This window comes from Triticum aestivum, chromosome 6D, assembly GCF_018294505.1.
Source record: "Triticum aestivum cultivar Chinese Spring chromosome 6D, IWGSC CS RefSeq v2.1, whole genome shotgun sequence".
NCBI classification, from domain to species: domain Eukaryota; kingdom Viridiplantae; phylum Streptophyta; class Magnoliopsida; order Poales; family Poaceae; genus Triticum; species Triticum aestivum.
Genome location: NC_057811.1, coordinates 452451904 through 452476315, shown reverse-complemented (window position 1 = coordinate 452476315; position 24412 = coordinate 452451904). Strand labels below are relative to the sequence as shown.

The 24412-nt window shown below is 45.9% G+C and overlaps 2 long non-coding RNA genes across 2 annotated transcripts; both read right to left on the bottom strand.

Annotated features, from left to right (window-relative positions):
- Positions 1–11026: 11026 nt before the first annotated feature.
- LOC123141953 (uncharacterized) lies at positions 11027–13895 on the bottom strand. The gene is made up of 3 exons (XR_006470482.1): positions 13638–13895; positions 12907–12947; positions 11027–11769 (listed from the first exon to the last, which is right to left on the bottom strand). It is a non-coding gene; the product is annotated as an uncharacterized lncRNA (long non-coding RNA).
- A 5611-nt stretch (positions 13896–19506) lies between these two features.
- Positions 19507–23335, bottom strand: LOC123141952 (uncharacterized). The gene is made up of 6 exons (XR_006470481.1): positions 23202–23335; positions 21529–21604; positions 21266–21431; positions 20581–20686; positions 19872–19936; positions 19507–19759 (listed from the first exon to the last, which is right to left on the bottom strand). It is a non-coding gene; the product is annotated as an uncharacterized lncRNA (long non-coding RNA).
- Between the last annotated feature and the right edge of the window lie 1077 nt (positions 23336–24412).

The window sequence follows — 24412 nt, the reverse complement described above, 5'->3', positions numbered from 1 at the left end:
GCCGACGCCACTCCTCCATGGCTCGCTCGTCCTCCTCGGCGACGAGGAGGCGGCGGTGCCGCCGACGGTGCCCCGCACGGTTCTGGTCCGTGATAAGACGAGGCGGAGGGGCGACGGACTGTGCCTGCTCGCATGTGAAGACGTCGCGGAAGTTCATCCGCGCCGGCGGCCTCTCTAGGCGCCACGCCGCCGCGTCGTACGCGCGCGCGGCCTCGTGCGCGGTCCCGAACGTGCCGAGGCCGAGCCGGACGTCGCCGGACCGGATCTCAGCTTAGTAGGTGCCGCCGGGGCGCTCGCGGACGCCGCGGTAGCCAGACGATCCACCGCGGCGCGGCGGCATGGTGGCGCGGTGGTGGCGGGGGCGAGGAAGCGGCGAGCAAGCGTCTGAGCGGGAGAGCGCGCGTGGCAGTGCGGAGGCCGCGTGGCGAGCGCCGCAATTTATAGGCGCGCTCGAAGCGGTGCGCCAAATCTACCGCGCGAGCTGCCGCCTTTTCCCCCGCGCGCTAGTTTCCCGCCGTCGCTGGAGCGTGCCAAAACGTCCCGTGCGCGCTAAAGTGAAAGTTTACCCCCGCGCGCGTCTTTTGATGCCGCTGTTGGAGATGCTCTAAAAGGCTTATATTTAGTAAGGGAGGGAGTACTTTTTATTGACTCTTTATGTTAGAATTCTGAAATATGAATTGCTGAGCGTTTCTTAAAATGGGCTTTTGACAGCGCCATGCAGGTCTCCGCCTCGGTCACACGACCAGAACCTTGCATGCGGCTCGCTTTTCCTTTTCTTTTCCACAAAAAACTTAAAACTCAATCGATCTGCAGTTTCAAGTTGGCCCCGTGTCGTGAACTCGTGTAATTGGTGCTATCGTCGCACCAAACCACAGCTGACGATGGCAGCGGCGGCGGCATGGCGGCCTGCATCTTCAGATGCACGGCGCCATCTCGTTCGAATCCCCGGTTCCTTACGTCCCCGATCTCTATCGGCACACGCGGCGACGGTAGAGTCCCAAAGAACTGCGCCTCCACCTGTCTTTTAGATCGAACGGATCCCCTGCAGCTCCCCGTCGCCCCCAACTACTTCAGTTCTCCGGCGCCTTCTCCCAATCTCCGTCCGGGGCCGCAGGGTGGTGGAGGCGACTGTCGGCCCTGCCTGAGCCAGCCAGATCCTCGCCGCCGGGTTGGGGTATAAAGTTCGTCAGTTTAGCGATGCGCAGCCAACCCTAGGGATCTGTCGGCGAGGAAGCGGCATCTCTACGTAGTGGTAGCTGACCACGAGAAAGGAGGATACAGCATCCACAAGCTGGACATTGACGACGACCTGGATGTGGATTCCGACTCCAGCTCTTTATTAGGGTCAGGGGACCTTCATCGGCGCCTCTACGGGCAGCCGGCCGTCCGGGTAGGGCCTCCAACTCCAAGCATCGGTAGTCCGGCGCACTTCGCCGCTCTAGGCCGCTACATCGTCGCCACCAGCAACGGTGGTGTTACCCTCATCTACGACACCAAGACGGCCGCCGTGCTGACCTCGGCGCAACTTCTCCCAAGCGGCCTGAGAAGGGGCCATAACCTAGCCGTGGCCGTCAGGAACCGGCTGTACGTGATCGAATCATGCACGGAGGGTTTCTTTTATGCCGACCGGAATGGGCATTACTACAGTGGGGCATTGCACTGCCTGGCTGCAAACCGCGACGACCACAACTGCCTCACGGCCGCGGATCACCGCCGCGACGAGAAGTGGAGTTGGCGCCAATTGCCCGATTCCTCAGGCTTCTCTTGGAGTTGGAGAGAACACGGCCGGCCACCTAACTAGTAACTACCTCCGGTTCGACGCAGAGAGCATCATCGCGCACGCGGTGGACCCGCGCGCACGGACAATCTTCGTGTCCGCGGTCGCCGGCGGGTACCCCGTGGAGTCGTGCACGTACGCCTACGGCACGGGGAGCGGCAAGTGGAGGCGCTGCGGTGGCTGGATGCTGCCGTTCAAAGGGCAGGGCCACTACGACGGCGAGCTGGACGCGTGGGTGGGGCTCCACCGCCGCCCCGACGGGTTCGAATGGGACGCCCCCGCTGATGGGCACCTGTGCGCGTGCGGCGTCACGTCCGCCGCGGAAGCCAGGCTGCGGCCGCCGGAGTGCAAGGTGGGCAGGGAGAAGCTCTTCCTCGAGGACCCGGGATGGAGGCACATGGACGCCAAGCTTCATTACACGGCTCAAGGCAACACGTACTGCCTCGTCGAGCGCCTGCGGCCGGAGGGAGAAGGGCCGCCCTGGAAGAAATATGGGCTCCGGCTGACGACGTTCTGCGTCAAGTACGGCGAGGACGGGGAGCTCGTGACCGTGCCGCACCGTCCAGCTGCTCGCTTTTACGAGGTGCCCAGCTTTGTTGTTCAAGCGTTCTGGATGTAGGCGCATGCATATATGCATGCATGCTCAAGCTAGCATAGCTCGATTGCAATGGCTGCCGTTTTTGTTTTATTTTTTTCAACATTTTAACTAGATTGTGTCATAAGATGATAGCTTAGATGCTTTGTCACTAAAAAGATTTGGCGCATTTTGCATGACACTTTCCCCTGTCATGCTATGTTTGCCAATAGACATTTGAAAGTTTCGTCTCAATGTCCACCTTGTTCTAATGGGCCAGAAGATACAAACACCCGTTGTTTCTGTGACAGAAAGCTATAAGGAGGTTTGGAGAAGGTTGAGGATGGACGAAGTGATTAGAAGAACTTGTGAAATTCGTGTGGGTGAAGTTGTCCTTGAGTTCTTACTCCTCCCGTCAGGCCAGGATCTGTCTATTTTGGGTCTTTAGAATGCTTTTGAGTTGATCACCATTACCGCTTCATACTTATAGTGAAAAGGGGGTAAACTGATTCATGAAGGAAATACTCAAGATGTTAATCAGATTTCTATGGGGGAGTTGTAGTGAAAAGGGTGTAAACTGATTCATGAGGGAAATACTCAAGATGTTAATCAGATTTCTACGGAGAGTCATGCTCTAATGGCAAACTCCGTCAATGCTTCCTCCTCCAATGCAACCAGTAAAAAGAGGGGGATGGATTTGTCTCCTATGGGTATTGTAAAACTTAATGTTGATGCATTTTTTGATCAATACTTGCTTAGGGGCATAACTGGTGCTGCCCTGAGAGAGGATACAGGGAAATTCATCGTTGGTGGAAATTGGAGAATTGATTGGTGTGCTGATGTCCTAACAACTGAAGTTTTGACGCCAAGATTCACTCTATACTTGCACAAAAGGCAGGCTTCAAACGGACGTGGAGTTTTTGCACCCGAGATCACATGCTCCCTCATGAATAGTAAAATAATTCAAAAAATTCTGATTTTTTGTGGTAAATATTGAAGAATGTTTTCACGCGAAAATTTGCGATGAAATGACATTCGTGGACATGTGGGCAGTGAAAACATTCATCAATGTTTATCACACAAAAAAATCAGTTTTTTTTCAACTTCACTGTTCATTAGGGAGCATTGTGAGCTTGGGATCAAAAGAGCACTTGGGCTTCAACCTTGTTTTTTTTTGCGAGGGGGCTTCAACCTTGTTATTAACTAGAAAAAATTGTTTCTGGAAATAATGGAAGACACAATGAAATCACTAGTTGAGGAGTACTCATTGCAAAGAGCACTCCAACCTTCCCAGGTTGCGACAAGTGGCCCGCTACATGTGCGCCACTTGTCGCAACCTGTGAGTTTTTCCTTTTTTCGACAATCCGTTTATTCAAAACGTTTTATCCCTTAAACCGTGCGTCCAAATCTCGAACCGCTTTCACCGTTAGATTCCTCGTGTTGATATCTTCAAAACTAGATCCCATGTTGATAGGTTTTGACGAACTTTTTTTCACGGAAAAAACCGAACCGTAAGCACGGGTTTTTTCCCTTTCCGAAAGAGGCACGCCCGTGCGTCTCACGAAATCACAAACGTGCCTCTCACGGAAGCTAAACCGTGACTCTCGCGAAAAAAAGAGAAAACGCGTTTTTTTTTGTTCCGTTTTCAAGGAGGCACGGTCGTGACTCTCGCGAAAGCACAACCGTGCCTCTCGCAGAAGCAAACCCGTGACTCTCGCGAAAGGAAAAAAAATCCAGAAAACACATTTTGTTTTCGTTTCCGAGAGGCACAGCCATGACTCTTGCGAAAGCACAAGCGTGCCTCTCGCAGAAGCAAGACTGTGACTCTCACGAAAAAAACAGAAAACGCGTTTTTTCTCTTTTCCGAGAGGCACGGCCGTGACTCTCGCGAAAGGAAAAAAAACACAAAGCACTTTTTTTTTTGCTTCCGAGAGGCACACTACAGGAATCAGCTACTTTGCCGTCTGCCACGGCAGACGGCGAAGGCAAGGATGGCGGACGACAAAGGCCTTTGCCGTCTGCCGCGGACGGCAAAAGGCTCCGGCAAAGTAGGCTACGGTAAAGAGCTTCTTTGCCGTCTGCTTTTCTGAAGCGGACGGCAAATGGGCCTTTGCCATCAGCGGCTGACGGTAAAGATGCCCTCCCTTTGCCGTCTGCCAAACGCAATCTTTGCCGTCAGCCTCGTAAAATCACGGACGGCAAAGAACTTAGTAAATATTAAAAAAACGTTCGGTGAGCAGCCTGTCTGGCATCCTGCGTTTGGCGTGTCCGGTGCCCGGCGAGCAGTACTCCAACAATACAAACCGACGAGAGGAATGAACGGACGACGATAAACACTACAGTACCATCAACACTTGCTCCAAGAATCGACGAATGAATTTCACAATACATTACCCACAAACACTACAGTATACACGAACAAATTACAAGAGATTTGATTTAACGAGGAGCTCCAATCCGCCCGCGGCTGCGCCGGAGCTCACCACGCTCATCCGGGCGCTGGATCCGGTTGCGACCCCTCCCTTCGATGAGGGCCAGCACCCAGTACCCTTGGTTGCGGGCAGAGCTGCCGCAGGCCGCCGCTGCTCGAGGTGGCAGGGGCAAACGGGGACCGGGCCAGGCATGGCGGCATCGAGGGCGAAGAGAGAAGGGGCCGGCGCAGGCGGGCGAGGTGGTGGCCGGAAGGGGCAATGGGGGCCGGGGCCGGCGTGGGCAAAAGGGGACGGGGCCGGGCACGGCGGCGTCGGGGGCGAAGAGAGAAGGGGCCTGCGCCGGCGAGTGAGGTGGTGGCCGGAAGGGGGCGATGGGGGCCGGGGCCGGCGGGGGCAAACGGGGACGGGGCCGGGCACGGCGGCGTCGGGGGAGAAGAGAGAAGGGGCCGTGCCGGCGGCAAGGTGGTGGCCGGAAGGGGGCGACGGGAGCCGGGGACGGCGGCCGACTGGGGCGACGAGAGGCGGGGAGCAGAGGCGTACGAGAGAGAAGGGAGACAGATCGTGGTGGGGGTGGCTCTCAGGAGGATAAGGGAGAGAGAGTGGGTGGTGGGCGTGGGATGGGCCGCATCAGTTTTGCGTTGTGGAGATGCATGTGTGGAGCAGATCATGCCATGTCATCGATCCGTGTGTGGGTGGTGGGCGTGGTGTGCTTTCTCTTTGCCGTCTTTTGCCGTCCGCCAGCAGACGACAAAGAAACTGGCCATTAGGTTGTCCTCGTAAGCCCGCCACCCACCCTCTTTGCCGTCAGCTAGTAGACGGCAAAGCTTCTTTGCTGTCCGCTAGCAGACGGCAAAGATACGGCTGATGGCAAACCCTATCTTTGCCGTCCGCTTTCTAATGGCTGATGGCAAAGCCTTCCTTTGCCGTTCGCTGGCTGACGACAAAGAGTCGGCAGACGGCAAATCTGCTGATTCCAGTAGTGGCATGGCCGTGACTGTCGCGAAAGCGCAACCGTGCCTCTCGCGAAAGCAAAACCGTAACTCTCGCGAAATGAAAAAAAAAGAAAACACGTTTTTTCGCGCAATTTTTTTTTCAAAATTTTTTGATCGAAAAGCTAAGGAAGACCGGTGCAAAACCAAAACGTCAAAAAACCTGGAAAAAACCCCGTTAAAAAAGTCGAAAACGTGTGCAGAAAAAAAACAAAATCCGGAGGGAGCGCCCAAAGCGCGATACGTGGCGAATGACTAAGAGTGCGCCAAGTGGCGCTGATTGTTGCGAGGCTCCCGAAGAAGCGCTCGTTAACTAGTTGGTCTCAAGACACAATGTAGTAATTTTATTTGTCACTTATGGAATCCTATATACTTAAGAAGTTTACTCCTCAACATGCACCATAGACACCTCAACATCCAATCACACCAAACCACGTCTTACCACATCCTGTCACATCAGCAGATTTTATAACATGCATTTATACTGTGATCAGGAACCAGAATAAGTCTTAATCAATGGAAACTAGAAGTTTAATCCCTATTCAAAGGAATAAACTAAAATAACTCTTTCTTACTATCGAGGCACTATTACATGCTATGATACTCCGAGACATTATTTCAGTTTAGTTCACATGAATCATGTTGATGCTCAAGCATTATTGATATTTGTACTCTGGCCATCCATCCACATGACCCAGACTGCTACCAACGGAAAGTCTGTTCTCTTTGCTATTACATTGTTTACCAAGGAATTTTTACTAATGATGGGACGACGTGTTTGGTTGGGCTCCGGTAATGTATTGATTTTACTGTATCGGAAAGCTCCGCTTCCGATTAGTTTTATGGAACACGCGCTTCGTTTGGTTGGTGCAGATGTGTTCTGGTTTCCCAGTCAGCTCTGATCTGGGCGTTTTCAGGTTTGCGAAGTCCTGTATCGGAAACCACGGCTAGGAAAGACATCGTGGACGAACCAAACACGAAGTTACGGTTTCGGGAAGAGTAAAGTCTATTTTAAACCTTGTATTTGTAGACGTTGTTGGAATTAAACCTTGAACTTCAAATCCCTGAATTTGGCATCCTGTATTCAACGATCCCAGCCAATTTCGACCCTAGGCCTATTTGTCGCACCGGGAAAGTGACAATCCCGACCGGGATACGTAGCTTATCTCACTGGCTATTCGGACCCACACGTCATATTCGTCTTCTTCCCCTTTTCTCTCACCAGACAACAGATTCATCTAAAAATCTTCCTACATCAGGAATAACGTGTGCTGTGTACACGCGTGCTTGGGTCTGGCGCGGGCGCGGTAGCTAGAGAGGTGGCTCAGCGGGAGCCGGTGTGCGGCTGTGGCCTGAGAGGAGCGCTGATGAAGAGAGGAAAAGAGCGCCGATGAGGTGCGGCTGTTGCCGGAGAGGAATGTCGGGGGCGTGCTTCCCGCCCTACGCCCCCGCGGCAGCTTGACGTCGAGGTGTACGTCTCAGCCTTTATAGTCAGCACGAAGACGGGCAGCGAAGGGCGCGCGCGTGTGCTTGGGCTGGCCGCGAGCGCCGATGTTGGCGCAAGACCATAGATTAAAATAGCCCGCAAAATAGCCGCGATAGCTGCGCTATAGCTGCCCAGGAGCCTCGCCGCTACGCTATGGCTGCTGCCGCGAAATCCTCCACATATCCCTATAAATGGCTCAACAATCAACAAATCCCTCCAGAATCATCTCCCCCACCAGAAAAATTTCCGCTATTTGCCGCGATTGCCCGCTATGGCAGCCGCTATAGCTGCTGGGAGAGGCCGCCGCGAAATCGTTTCTCCCGCGATTTTAATCTATGCGCAAGACACGCTCGGACCAGACGCTCGCCCCCGCCTTTGCATAGTGCCTAACTAGTGAGTAGTGCCTAAGCAGCTGGATGGATTTCCTAGCTACGAAACACAGGCACACGTATGTAGCTAGCTTTGCACTAGCCAACTGCACATATACGCCTGGTGTAGATCGATTGATCGCATTGGAGAACACACGACACGGACACGGGCAACACTGCTGCTACTTATCTGTCCCCCTGTAGTTGATGAAGACTGGTGCGGTGCGGTGCAGGGTCATGTCTCGCCGCCGAGGCTGTAGCACGGCTGATGCAAGCGGGCGCGGGCGAAGAGACCAGCTACAGCCGCATCCTCTTAGGACCAGCGTGGCCTATTTTTCCCTCTTAATGGAGTTATTTATCGGGTTGAGCCGCTGAGGGAAGAAGATAGGTATGACATGTGGGCTAAAATAGTCAGTGAGGGTAGTATGGGATGCCGACCGGGATCGCCTTTTTCATGGTGCGCCAAACAACATCAAACAGATTCTGGGTTGAGATTGACCGGGATCATTGAATACAGGGTACCGATTTCAGGGATTCGGAGTTCAGGGTTTGATTACGACCACCTCTACGAATTCAAGGTTTAAAACAGACTTCACTCTTTCGGGAAGCACTGTAATCAGAAACCACGGTTCTTCTGCGAACCAAACGCGTCGTGAGGTTCTATTTAGTTTCTATGATACTTCTAATTCTAACAAAGAGATCCCGCAGCAACGCGCGGGATCATGTCCACGCCTCATGGGCATTTAAGCAGATGCGGCATATGCTGCACGTGTGATTTGTTCAGAGAATGGATCATGCTCATGGGCATTTAAGCAGATGCAGCATACGTATGCCCCTTGTGCTCTCGAAGAAATTGCCGAATCAGAGATTAATGGATCATGCGGCTAGTGGATCTTTTCTGCAGTTGTATGTAGCTTGCACCTCCATCCGTCAGATACAGTGAGGTTACATGAAGCCACACAGGATGACGCTACTAGACACACAGGGACACGACAACTGTCCTGGAAACGTTGCAATACCCTTTTTTTTTTAAAGAAGGAAACATTGCCATACCTAAAAAAATACAATGATACAGTGAGAATAAAGACGGACATGCAATGGGCCGTGGCCCATCAGTTTTCCTTCTCGTTTGTTTCTCCGCTCGCCTGGGCCTGGCCTCCGTTGGAACCGCCTCGTGATGTTTCCAATTCCGAGTTCAGATCAGATCCGGATCATGTTGCTTTGATCGTCCCGTTCTCCCTTTCAAGTCGGATTCCCGTATGCCCAGCACTACCGCCTATATATATATGACAACAGGCTCGATCGGCACCGTATCCATTGAACATTGTGCAAGAAACGAGGCCCCAAAACCAAGTAGCCAATCGATCTTTCAACGATGTCGTTCTTCAACCTGCGTCTCTTCGCTTCCATGGCGATGGCGGACATCCTCCGCTTCCCAGGAGAATACCTGCACGATCACGCGCCCAGGAGCTGGCCCAAGGAAGCAACGCGGGAACTCCCGCTTCCGACGGTTGGATCGTCCCGTCAAGAGCCCCATTGCGTCGTGGACTGCTCGGAGGCCGGCTCGACGCTCGCGGAGAGCAGGAGATCCACCAGCGCTTCTGTCTGAAGTAATGCATGTGTGACGTGTTCGTGCGTCAGTTTGAGGATTGCTAGTGCAGTAGTAACTAATATGTACTTTGACCAGATTGTATGAATTTCAGTATGCTAGTGGTACTTGTAATACGTACTATATATAAGATTATGCTTTACAACTTAAGAGATGTTTGGTTCGTGCTTTTGTAATGGCACCCGGCCCGATAACATCAGTAATAGATAGCTCTGGTTCGTACTATATATAAGATCATGTTTGTTTAGATTACTCTGTAATTAGTTAAGGCCGTAATCAGATCCCATCCTACTGGAAACTGATTCCGCTCAATCTTGGGCGACTGGGCATAATCGAAACTAGAAGCAACATGCACGCTTTGCCACGCCGATTAGCATGAGCAAGATATAAATTGCGCAGTTGTTGTGATAAGATGCTTCTCAAAGAGACTGAAAGTATCAAATATACATCATCTTGTCCCTCTACATGAAGAAAACACATTATTTCATCTCAACTGATAAACCATTTCTTTCAAGTAATCATTGGTTTAAGTATGAATGAAGAAAGAAAAAGAATGAATCTCTGGATTCATCACCAAAATAATATGGATAGAGTTACTGAGAAAATTATAACAAAACTGGCAAACATGCTAGCTAAAATAAAGAAACAGTAAACAAAAAAAGTAACTTATTTTGCTAAGCCATTGCATTTAGAACACACACACACTATATAGGGATTGACTATTCGTCACCCAGGGTGAAGAATTGTTATTCTTCACCCCAGCCAACTTGTGTGCCCACGGCCACAGCCACAAACAGTAAGAACCAAAACACTTGTGGTAAACTTACCTCAAGCAACTTGTGTGCCCACGGCCAGAGTTACAAACCGTAAGAAAATAAACACTTGAGGTAAACTTACAACCCAAAGGACTTGTGTGCCCACGGCCATAATTATGAACAGTAAAAAGCAACACATTTGTGGTAAAATTACAACCTAGAGGATGAAACCAAACTGGCGCATAAAAATCGACCTTTATAAAACAAATGATCTTGCTGTAATTTTATGGCAATGAGTAGCACAAGCGCTCCTGAATTATTCTATTAGGTTGCGCTCCTGACTTACCACAAGTAATTTTTTTCTGAATCTGAATGCTTTTGTAGACGAACAGAACATGCATAAATTATTTGATCATGCACTGATGATTGGTTGATTTGCCTTTGTAAAAACATTTTGCTTTGATCGACATGTCGCCTCTGAAATTGAACAAATTGGCAATAAATAACTTTACGAACTAAAGCTGAGCACTAGGAAGGACTCGGCTTGCAAAACCATGCCAACCTTGGGATTCGGGTAAACATGCTCATGTTCATTTAAAAAAAATTCTCTTGCTCATAGTTCACTATCGTCTGTGAATTTCGTAAGTTCCTTCTGTGCGCTCGCACAAAATTATGCACAAGAATTTGCAGATATGAAATAACAGGTTCAGTCAGTACATCTTTTTGAATACCCGGAAACAAAGAGTACATCTTTTTGAATGGATGCAGATGACATTTTACAATCAGAGGTTGCCATGAAAAAAATCAAGCTTCTGTTGATGCTCTTCTTTTGATCTTAAATTTCCAATCAATGACCTAACCCTGATGCTTCTAGTTGTTCATCAAGTCCCAAAGTGAGCAAAACCTGTACCCAAAAAAAGTTGCCAACAGGCGTGTTAAACACTTCTCACTTATTGCCATAAGATTCATGACAGAGGTGTCACTTTGGATCTTACAAACAAGCTAACAATATTAACTGCAGGAGCAACAAAAAAAGCCTCCTGTCTCTGTCTTTTCCTATTTGTATCAGCTTTTAATATCAATAATCTACTGTGAATCTTTGACTACAAGAAAAAACATTCATCCAAGACAAGTTAGACAGTCTTGATGATCTATCACAGTAATAGCTATAAACTGCGCCACTGAACTAAATGTTTTAGATTTTCAACAAATTGCTAAGCTTCTAAGCCTGAAAGAAATGGTATGTCACTTGATTGAGCCAATTACAAATATCATTCGTCGAGGTGGAATGCCAAATTAGTCCAACCAGAATCACAACTATTATCAATATTCGCTATCCCAACACATATAAATTTTAAAAAGCATTAACACAACCTGGATTTTACAAAAAGATTGTACATCTAATACAAAATTAGAACATCTCAAAAGTCTACGGTTGAACAACCATACAAAACGTATCATTAGTTGAGGGGAAGCACCGTTAGTTGACTATGCCCAAATATATTGAATTTGGGGGTAAATCAAAATCGAATACACAAAGTACGCCTCTGCATTATGGAGATCTAACTACATTCGGCAAACTCAATTTCTTGTAAAATAAAACTGAATTCAAGTAGATGCTCGTGGGAGGGTAAATAGATACATCCTCAAGTAAATCGTTGAAGATGGAACAATACTAAAGAGCTCCGGCGCCAAGTGAATCAATGAATATGGGATAATACTAAAGTGTTCTGGTGGCACAGAGCTGCTTGGGGACCGTCGTGATGGAGGAAATGAACCCTGCAACAAGGTGAGGACAAACAAATAAGCTTCGTCTCAACCAACATGATAAATATTTGGTGATTAGAGATTTTTCAAAAAAATATTCCATACAACCGCATTATATTTATTCTTGTACTCCTATAACCAAAATTTAAAAAGTCTGATCACCACGGATCGTTCTACGGAACAACCAAACTGTGTCTGTGTGTCATATACTTTTCCCATGTATATAGTGCAACGTGAACTCTGGAGAAGGTAGTACTTCTCACGAATCAGGGCAAAAATATACTACAGTTGGAGTATTAAGCCAGCCTAGTTGCTGACCGCCGTGGTGGGAGGAGATGCAGACTGCTTCAACAAGAATGACCACAGTCAAAGTAACCTGATGCGAGCAACACGGGCAACGTTACACCACTGCTCCGCCTGCTGCGAATCCGTGACCACATACCACCGTACAAAAATTAAGTGTTATTAAGAAAACAATTCCAGAGTGTTACATGCACGGATGCAAATCGATAAAACCTTGGACTAAAATGAAGTTGCTTTGGAATACATAGCCATATTATTCTCAGTTAAATTATCTCAGATTATAGTGAGTTAAAATTAGTCAATAGTTGATTTAGAATAGCTAAGCACTTTTTTCTTTGACAGATCGCTATTTTTCCATTGTTAGCTCATACGCATGATTTCCCTCAGTTAAAAATCTGTGGGCAAAAAAGAGGAGGCCAGATTTTCTGCATGTTAACAAGCACCATTCAACTCAAACAAGAATCGGGAACAGTCCACTCATATTCACAATAGTCCTATGGGCTGGTCCTCCTGTATATGCGACATTTTTTTGGTCAAGAAGGAATCATCTCCTGTTAGTACAGATGATTTAAATGCTAGCAGGAAAGTACAGATGAGAAAATGATCGACTGGGCTTGACAAATAAACCTGAAGCTGTATTTTCATATTATGTAAGTGAAGTAGAGCAGCAAAGTTGGACACAATACATAGCATACATGCATTAATTAGAGCAGCCATGTTGGGCCGCATCATCTTTCCTTTACAGATATTTCAGTGTCCTTCAGTGTTACTGTATTTTTTACAATTTCGGCAACAATTCTATTTCGATCAAACACATTCCAGCATATATAGTAAAATCTAAATTACCTCTTTGGGCAGGATGTTCGGCCTCTTGCGATCTCTCCAATCTGCAGCATCCGCGGAAACCGAGCACCAAATTAGCAATTTGGGAAGAACAAACACAAGTTCAAATGGAATTCGATTAGATATTTGAAACGGGAAGAACTTGGATTGGGGTTGCCCACCTCCTCTCCCCCTGAAGCCCACATAGATGAGAGGAAAGACTAATGCATTGGAATCACAAACCAATGACATCACTGGAGCCCAGAAATAATGTTTTTTATGTCTAGTAGGAATTGTTAGCAGCACTTCCAGAGTCATTATTAAGTAGTAATAAAATTACAATCATGTTTGGAACAGCTACTAGCTGCAGTGAGTATGACCCTGAGTGTCAGAACAAAAACTTTTCCCAATACTAGATGTGTATTTGCATATGGTGCAGCTGATGAACCAAAATTACAACCAATTGTTAAACTTGATATAACTACCTTGAAACTCTGAAAATTAGAAATCCGGCAGATTTTTGGTTTCAGAAACAAATGGTGATGTATGTACAACAAGAAGGAAAAAAACTTCAACAATTCAGTCCATGAAGGATGAGATACTATTCCATGGTTTGACGATGTGAAGCAGCACACGAATCGACCAACAATTCTACAACCGGGAGCCAAGATTCTACTACATGTACGTCTACTACGAACCAGATTGGGGATTGAAGCAAATGAAAATTATTGGAGCAAGCAAGGATGGGTGCATACAAACATAATCCACGAGATGATGTGTGCTAGATGAATGATTAGTGGTAGAGCTCCACGACGCAGGTTGTGGTGGCCTCGCGCTTGCCGGTCATGTCCTTAGCCACTAGGGCCCCTTCAACTCCACCATCGGGAGAACCCAGATCCACCGGCTTATAGTCAAATCGGGACCTCGATGGGCGCCGGAGCGAGCAGATCGGGAGCGCCATGCCGCCGTTCGCCGTCGATACTGTTCGCTGCCTCTTCTGATTTCAAAATAAAAAAACCGTCCGCAGCAAACTAAGAAAAAAACGTGGAGGTGAGGAGGCTGCGAGTCTCAAACAAGGTTTTGGTTACCAGTCGAAATTTCAAGATTTCCCATGATTACCGCGTATTTCCATGCCCCTCGGTAAATCCACATACCGAGCAAAAAATACCATTATTTTTGAAAATTTTGAATTTGAACGCTCGATTTGTAGTAAAGTGCCTAGGATCTAATTAATGCAAGGAGAGTTGATTCTGACGTGTTCGTAGCAACCTAGTTCCTGTTTTGACAGGTCTTTGGTTTGAATGTTCGTTCATTCATTTATTTGAATTCAAAATTCAACTACAAAATTCGTTCGAAATATTCTCGGTATTTCCCGGTAACCGTGGTAACCACGTTTATCAGTCACCCTCGGTAAAATTGCCTCATTCGGTAACCAAAACCTTGGTCTCAAAAACATAAAAATACCTCGATCCCTGTGTAATCTTACAGCAAGGGGCGGTGGGCCTCCTTTTGATGGGTGAAACGGTGGCTTAGTTGGACGCTGGACGGGAGACGTGTCTCGGTAGAATCGACCAGGGTGAGGAATAAGATATTCGTCACCCTGGGTGTCTAATAGACGTTCATATATATAGTAGCTATGACAACATAACAGACTACAATTCGCAAGAAACTAACTCTAGTACCACAACCACAACCAGTATCTAGAATCATCTTTCCGAGCCACCATCTGCAGCATTGCATGGCTCAGATGCTTCATTCTGATTAGCATTTCTTCTTGAAAGCATTTCCTGTTATATCAATTGAAGGAAACTGGACAGTTGAGACCTCAAATTTCAACAATTGTCTAGAAGAGTAACTAAGCATGGTAGTCAGAAGTAAAATACACAAACCTGCACTGAATTAGCCAAAAAAAACCTAATTGGAGCTTGAAATCACCCAACATCACATTAGCTTCACGCCTACATAGAATTTCAAATTGAAGACCATTTTTTTTGCCAGTGTAAGGATACATAGACTGGGTTGGTGAATTTGCGGTTACTCAATCAAGCATGGGCCGAGTCTCGACTCGAGCTAAGCATATTTAAGATAAGAATCACTGGTAAGTTGATGGCTGGGAATTTAGGTTCCTCTTATCTGCAGCGAAAGATGTGTTACTACCAATTCCTTAAAATATAGCGAATAACTTTGTAACTTTCATTTAGAATAAATATACTTGTTGAAGCAATTCTTGCCCAGAATAAAGACATTGGTAGCTCATGGGCTGTTCATTTTATGTCACTTAAAGATATCTTGAACCACCATCCTTAGAATCCATAACATTCACTCGGACACAATAATGGCATGTCGCAATAGGATAATTTCCTACTGTTTTCCGTTGCAAAAAATGGCCTACTTATAGCAAAATGGTCATGGCAAATCCCAAAATGTGCTCAGCTCTACATATAATGATTTTTGGATAAAATCAATGGCACACCAGAGGCCACAGATTTGCATCTCTATAGATGATATATTCTTCAAAAAGGTTGGAAACCAAGTTTTTGGTGATAGATCTGTCAAACAATCTTTTGATAGCATCACTTAGAAAGATGGGATAGATGAATATAGCATTAAAATTCATATAAGTGTACACGGAAAATGATGTCTGCCAGGCTGCTTGTTCTATCTAATTTGATGCATGCTAGTGGATGGGGCGTGCCATTGGCACACCTCCTGAACGCTCATGTGCGCACCTATCTTGTTTATGCACATCTGCAGGTCAAGGATGACCCTTGATAGCATTTATGTACGAAAAAAGTTATTAGACAAATGTCTTTTTCAACAGTTGACTATCTAGGGCAATCCTAGTAGAAGGTAGATTTACAAAACGTGCAGACAATCCTTTTTTCTCGAATACGCATGAGTGTGTGTATCATTTATTAAAGAGGATATGGAAGACTCCCTCTATGGTTTCTGTTACAGTTTAATTACAAGCAGCCTAACGGCCACCTCCACCATGATAATCGTCCTATGTTGACTACTCACTACTCGCCCACGTTGCCATCCTTGTGAAGAACCCCTCGGCTACCCCACGTAGCAGACCTACCTGAATCCATATTCGGCCCTTGTCAACAATTTGATGTAAAACCTGTCGTGTGGAAGGCATAGCTCCGTCGAACAACCACGACAATGTGATGTTTCCAAATTCCCCACAAGACGAGGAGGCACATCGCCCTTACTGCCTTCCAATGCTCTCTGCTCTCCTCCTGCCTGATGCACCACTCGGGTAGTGTCTCCTGTGGTAGGGGGCCCCTTTCTGTCTTTCCCATAGCCGTGCAAATCCGTGTCCAGATCTTCAGAGCAAAGACACAATCAATCATGATGTGATTCATGGTCTCATCGTGCTGGTCACACAACGGGTAGGCGCTTCGGTGTGGTAGTCCCCTCCTTGCTAATCTGTCGGACGTCCAACATCGGTCCTTGGTGGCAAGTCATGCAAAGAAGCGGCACTGGTTTGGTGCCCTTGACTTCCATGTAAACGCAGCTGCTGGCACAACTTCTAGCCCTGAGAATTTGGCGGCGTACATAGATCTGGTAGAGAACTGACCATCCTTCTCCCATGCCCAACAGAGGGAGTCTCGCCATCCATCCTGAAGTTGAACCTCATCAACTCTTTGCCACACTTCCAAGAACTGGTGCAGCATGGCGGCCGTTATTTCAGGCCCTATGTCCACTGCCCATGTATGTTCTCTCAAAGCTTCTGAGACAGTGCCTGAGGATCTATTAATTCTTCCTTTATACCTTCTGGTACACTAGCGGTGCAAGCTCCTCAATCCGTTGACTCTCAAGCCATCTATCCTCCCAAAACAAAGTTTCCTTGCCATCACCCACTGTGGCTCTTGCCGCTACACGGAATAGGGTCGTCGATTCTGTCGGCACCAAGATAGTGAACTCGGACCATGGACAAGATTGATCCGAGCGTTGCAGCCAAGGCCATCTCGCTAGCAAGCCATGTTTAACCATTGTAGGTTGGGGATGCCTAGCCCACCGGCCCACTTGGGGCGACACACCACGTCCCACGCGACGACACAGTTTTCGCCTCTTGCCTCTGACTTGCCGCACCACAAAAAGCCCCGACATATTTTCATCATTGCCACTGGTGTCTTGGGGGGAATAGCCATCGCTAGAATAGCATGAATCAGGAGTGCACTCAGTACATAGAGTATGAGTATCGGCCGTCCACTTTTGGGCATCGTGGCCGCCTTCCAGTTGGGCAGGCGAGCCAAGAATTGGTCCATGAGGTACTAAACGTTGCTTCTGTTGGTTTGCGAATCATGAGTGGAAGACCAAGGTATTTGCACGGGAACGATGCACTCGCATCCAAGAGAGCTACAGACCACGTCCAGCTCCTGAGGTGAGCATCGGATTAGAAGTGCCGCACACTTCGATAAGTTGACCTTGAGGCACGAGGCTGCTCCAAACAAGCCCAACAACTTGCGGCATGCTCTAATCTCCTCCTCCTTGGGCTTGATCACGCGCGTACGTCTCGTTTCTCGCATGCTAATGGGTGGGATCCCCGTAGGCGACCCGGCGGCGGCGCACGCAGCCGCGTGCGAGTTCGAGGTCATGTTGCTGCACGGCCACGAGGTGCTCTTTCAATGGCTGTTGTGGCCCATCAGGTATTCCCTCCATAGACGGACATCGTTCGCGTTTGTTTCTCCACCGCCTGGGCCTGGCCTCCGTTCGAACCGCCTCGTCATGTTTCGAATTCGGAATTCAGATCCGGATCGGGATCATGTTGATTTGATCGTCCGTTCCTCCCTTTCGAGTTGGGACCGGATTCCGGTATGCCCAACACTCCCCACTATATATACTAGTAGAATGTCCGTGCGTTGCCACGGGCTTTTGAAAGATTTTCTAGAGTTATATAAAGATAATGCATGTTATATTTTACATATATAGAGACCATATAACACAGACATAATTGCATAATAGTTACAGTCCACTTCATTTACAATGTAAATTGATAACAAATATAGTGTGCCGATCCAACTAAAAATCTATTACAAATTATTAAGATCTACTTGATGTGTTTAAGAATTCTCGCACAATGTCAGGAAAGTTGTCTTTAGCTTCATTCCCACGATGTTTGAGCAAGTATAATAAAAACTGCTTCCTCAACTCATACCCATCCTGCACAAGCAATATTTGTAGTTAGCACGAATACTTCTCGTTGAAGGTCTTAAAATGTGTAACAGACAATGCTCGATATGCAAACCGGCTTCACCAGCTTTTTATCGTTCCACAGAGCATAAAATGAAAAAACAAAATTGCCAGACACATCCCTGTAATTTCCTAAATTAATATTATATTAAATATAGTGATAACAAAAATAAAAGTTTATACTTTGAATTTATTACACGTCTATGCTCGTTGTAATACCAGATGGAAATAAACATTGCCATCTAGATATATCGGAATTCCAGCCGGGTTGCTTTTTTTTAGTGCTTCTTTGAATCCTCGCAAAAAATTTAATTTTCAGTAAAAGACTCAAACATTTAACCTCTGACGACTGTGATGTATGAATAGGGTCTAGAATATATACATGAGTGCCTCTTTGTCGATGACATACAAAATGTATCGGTCGATAAATGCATACGAAATATAAATCTACAAGTGGTGGCTATTAGAAACAACAATAAACCGTGACAACAATGGACAAAAGACCTTTACTTGCCACATTGCACGATGAGATGTTGTCTATCCCAGGCCAGCTGTAAAATGTTGCCAACATTGGAATAGTTTCCTTCACGTGAATTTTTGATCTCGTGTTGAATCCAGTAGAATACTTGTGCGGTCTTTTGAATTATTAACTATTTTGCTATCAGAAATTATGCACGAGTTTATATTATTAACTACAAAGTTTATGCGATTCCTCTCGTGTTGTTTCAATCCGGCCCGTCATCGTAACGTCAATATGTATGTAAGTTGATATTTATAAAACATCATCCAAATCTATCACTTTTTATCTCTGATGAACAAAATTGGGACAAAATATACTCCTACTAGAAAACAAAGAAATCAAAATATTTTTTTCTCCTGAAAATAATGATATTAAATTTGTAATGACAATTTGTGAATAATAAAAGTTGCATGTAATCAGAATAACATATTGTTCTTCTAGCTCCAACAGGTGCGAGAAGGCCTTCAGCCAATGATTTGCATAATATTCTCCTACCAGAATCAACAACAGATTCACGGTCGCATTCAGGTCGTTTCAATTGTGAAGAAAAGTAGGGTAAGCAGGAGAGGGCAGGACTATGGATAAATCAATCCATGTCCCCTTACCGAGGTGGAACTTGTGGTCACACCAACACAATTATTCTCTATCTTGAGTTGGACTTATAGGTCTCACATCCATTTAAATTTAGAGCCTAGCCACCACGGACAAACCACTGATCTAGAAGCCAATGATTTCAGATCATAACATGAATCTAAACCTGTAAATGGGAGCACAAAAATTCTACCACTTAGATGAAATCAGAAGAAGAAAATATCAAAGATAGAGGATTACCCGATATCACAAGAATAATTATGCAAAGCAAGAGAAGAGATCAGAGTATCAACAAACTTTAACTTGATGCCAGATCAATTCACATGTTCAATCCTTATACACACCAATCCTCAGAGAAGAAGAGAGCAGACTATCACGAGAATAATTACAGGAGAATGAGGAAAAAGTAAAACCAGGAGTCCAGGACATATAAACTGAAAAAGCTAAGAACCTAACATATGCAGCAAAGCTAGCGGTACAGCTAATGTCTTATCAACCAGGAGTCCACCACCTGGTAAAGAGCAACACTGACAGCCAACATTGTTGACAGTGGAAGCGCTAGCTCACCTGCAATAGACAGACGCACTGGCATAAGTAAAATATATCTGCTCCATGTCTTATCAAATATCATGCGTACTTGATTTTAAGCAGGACGTATGGATCTTTCATGTTACTCTACCTGGAAAGGGTAAGAACAAACGCACCGCAAATGCAAGAAAAGCAGTCCACAGCCCATGTTCACTCCTAAATTAGGAATCCACACGATAGTATAAGTAGGCCAAAAGTAAGTGTTCTTGTCTCAAAAAGAATAAACATCCAGTAGCTATAGCAAGGAAAGGGGAAAAGGTATCATCAGATAATTCTTTGGGCCAAATAGCAGAATCTTACTTGATTCATGAAATTACACTGCTAGGTGCTTGGAGAAGAAACATAGGCACCAGGAAAGATTTGTGTATGCCAGTGCCTTTAGCAAGCAATAGCAAGAGGCAAAAGAATAATAATATAAATGCTCAAATAATAATCGTTGAGGGGGGGGGGAGGGGGGGGGGGGGGGGTTACACTGTACTTCAGAATAATCCATTCATTTTATGATAAAACCAAATATGCAGCAGAATAAAAAAAATCTACAAGGTGAGTAGTGGTAGATGAGTTTTCGAAGAATGGATCACGTTCCTACCACAAGGACTGCCGAAAAACAGTGCTAAAATATTATAAAGCATTTCATCAAGCATTCCTGTTCAGGTCCTAGGTATTTTAAAAATCCCTTCTTGCCATGTATGTATTCCTATACACATACAACCTAAAATGCGGTAGTTAACAAAAGTCAAGACACTATAAAAGTATATTAAAAAAACTTCATCAGAATAGTCTCAGTATTCAATTGCTACCTTCTGATGACATCTGGGTCATTGTATGTTGAAATCGCAAACTGACAATAATTACACCATATGTCCACTGAGTAACTGCAAGAACTGCCCATTCATACACCTCCATCTGTTCATATTCACAAGGATTTCGCTGTCATAAATGTACAGTATTTACTATTTACAGTGATTAGGCACACACACACCCCCTAAAATCAGACACAAGGATCAACAAAAACACCTTATCTTCTTTTACTTGCATCACATTCCATTTCTTTTGACAAAAGCTAGTGAGTTCGTGCAGTTTCAATAACAAGCAGGTAGCTGAAACTCACATCAAACTAATGTTCCAACTATACAAATAAACAACTAAAAATGAAAAAATGGAGATGCGTATGCTTGTTCAAATAAAAAAAGTCACATAAACTAAATTTTCCTAATAAAACCTCCTTGGATAGCTTATTCTAATTAAAATGTTTAATATCAAGTGAGCAACATGTTCCAGAATAATGATAATTAAATGAAAGCAATTAGCTAGTTAATACTCCCTCCATAAAGAAATATAAGAGCATTTAGATCACTACTTTAGTATTCTAAACGCTCTTATATTTCCTTACAGAGGAAGTATGTACAGTTGCAGGAAGGTACGTGTGCATATACAGGACAAAAGAAGAAAATGTTCAACGTCAGGGCTATGAGATTAACATACCAGCTCTATCAACTGTTATTTCTAATTCAGTAAATTTGGTACAAAGCTTTTATAAAGCAGCCCTTAGGACCTCAAGGTTAATTATCCCTCTATTTATCACTATACTGGGAGTCAAATTCTCTAAAGCCCATCGTCTCTTCCTCTGACAAGTTTCTGAAAAATGTAACTATAACAGAAGAAATGAGAAGATGTGTTATGTACTGCAGACTGTAGTACCAAGCAAGCAAAGAAAACAGAGTTTGAAGTTCAGACCATTTCAGTACCTTATTCAGCATGCATAATAAACCTTATTCAGCTTGGTACTCACAAATGCATTGATTTTGAAAGAGCAAACCTTTCCTGCATCGAACTTGAATTTCTTTAAGATGTGACTGGAAACACTTGCTAGTGTCCAACATAGCCTATGTCAAGTCTGCACAAGACACCTAGCCAGACATCGAACTTGAATTGGTAGAATCAGCCTTTTCTTGTCTGATGGGCTGTAGTTTATTCAGTTTTTTTTCTTTCAAAATGACATCACTCAGTACAAATTTAGCCTGGCCAAACTGTTAATGTGCCATGCACATAAATTTATCTATAAAAATCCATTAGAAAATCAATATTAACAAAGCACAAGGAAGCAACAATGTGCGCATCTTTGACTTGCATGAATGGATAAGAAAGCTATTACAGGATCACTAATAATAGGGCAGGAGGAAGAATCAATATCATTTTCTTTAGATAGATTGATATCAGTGTCAAACTATGTTTTCTAAAATCATCCTAAGATGGCGAAAAACATATTTGGCCAAAAATATTTCACGAATCATATCGCACTAAATATTCAAAATACTCCCAAATACAAAAGAAGAAAAGGTGCATGACTGATAGCCCCTATCTCAATTACGAAGCATTTCAACTACCCCACAATTCAAGTTTCTAAAACGAATATTAACTTCCATATGTAAAGTTTATAGCTCCCAAAGTATCTTGACTGTTGAGTAGATAACTCATAAATCACAACTACAGAGAAGAATGAATAATCATGTAATTAGTGTAATAATTATTGCACCCAAGTGCCTTGACTGCTGAGTGTTGACTGCTAAACAAATTTTCCACATGGCCAAAACAATATACGTGATAGAGATATGTGCATTTCTTAAGTATCATCAGATTAGACAAATAATACAAGAAGTGGTTTAGTTTGAAGAGGGGGCACTGGTATGTTACCCTCGTCCAAGAACCACAGAGGCAATGCAACGGCAGTGGAGCACGTCCCAGTCCCCAACTCAATCAAACACAGTAAATTGTTGTTCCCGGAACATGAGTCAAAGTAACCAGCCTGCTGTTACAAAAACGGACTCTTACAGGAAAGCACACACAGGAAGGAACGTTCAAATCCTGAACTCCTGAAGGGCTCAACGATCGGGCTGGGTGCTGGCTTGAATTGTGCGAGACACGGCAGCGGACAGCCGTGTTGGCGGCAATCACGGTTCCTACGGCAATGTCCAACCACTTTCAGGCGCGAGACTCGAGCGAGACAGCGACAACGGTGGGAGGACCAACACGGTCAACCGAGGGCGGCAATGGCGCGACGACGCCTTCGGGATGTCGAACGGCGGCGGCCGAGGGAGGTGTGACGCCATCATTGGGACAGTGGGGGCTGCGTCCAAGGGAAGATCGAGCTGGTGGCCACGTCTTTGGGATCTAGTCGCGGTGGATGGAGACGCAGTAACGTAGAACAGAGGCGTAGGAAGGCAGCGGATGCGGAGGGATCGGGTGTCGTGGACAGTTTGCGAGCGTTAACGAAAGTGCCATGGCGACTCTATCCAATCCGCTCCACAACTGAACCCTAAACCCTAACTACCATGGGGGTATTAGGAGATGCAGGGATGACGCATGATTAGGAGATGCAGGGAGGGACTTGAGAAGAAGGGATGGGGAGGGATCACGGTACCGGACGGCGGCGGTGGGCTGTGCTCTTCACTGGCGGCGGCGGCGGCGGTGGGCTTCGTCTGAATCGAGGGGGAGACCTGGTGAGTACGGGGACATGGGGATAGATGCAGAGGGTTGTTTTAATGCGTGATTTTTTGGTTTTTTACCCGGTTTTTCTGCTGCGTTGGACCCATGATAGAAAAATTGGTGGGGGATCGATGGGGTGGGAGGGAGGCTATCGATGGGGGTGGGAGGGTACGAGAACGAACCAACTAACGACGTAGAAATGACGGCAGGGCAGGCTCGACCGGCAGCACCGTATCCATTGACATTGTGCAAGAAACGAGAGCCCCAAAGCCTACTAGTAGCCGATCGATCTTTCCACGATCTCGTTCTTCAACGAGCGTCTCTTCGCCTCCATGGCAACGGAGGACATCCTCCGCTTCCCAGGAGAAGACCTGCACGATCACGCGCCCCGGAGTTGGCCCAAGGAAGCAACAGTGGAACTGCCGCTGCCGGTCGGATCGTGCCGTCAAGAGCCCCATCTCGTCGTGGACTGCTCGGAGGCCGACTTGAAGCTCGCGGAGAAGAGGAGCTCCACCAGCGCTTCTGTTTGAAGTAGTAGTAATGCATGAGGATTGCTTTTTTTTTTTAGAATCGACTTTGAGGATTGCTACTTGCTAGTACTCCCTCCGTTCCAAATTACTCGTCGCAGAAATGGATGTATCTAGAACTAAAATACATCTAGATACATCCATACCTGCGGCAAGTAATTCGGAACGGAGAGAGTAGTAGTAATTAATATACTTTGACAAGATTGTACTATGAATTTATGCTAGTAGTACTTGTGGTACGTATTATATAAGATTATGTTTTGTACAACTTATGAGGTGTTTGGTTTGTGCTTTTGTTTAGATTGCTCTGTAAAATTAGATATAATCCCATCCTACTCAAAACTGTTTTCGCTCAATCTTGGATGACTGGGCATAATTGAAACTAGAAGCAACATGCACGCTTTGCCGCGCCGATTAGCACCAATTACTTATGTCTCCATGAATGTGTTTTTCTAACGCTTTGTTATCTACTGAAATACTTTTATTCTTCCTTTCGTAGATGAGGTGGTGTATGGCGTTTGGCAAACCTTTCAGCCACGTGTCGGCCGTCGTCTCCATCAGGCCCACCAAGTTACTTATTTTGCTGAGTCCCTGATACATGGCACTCGGCAAAGTCGGC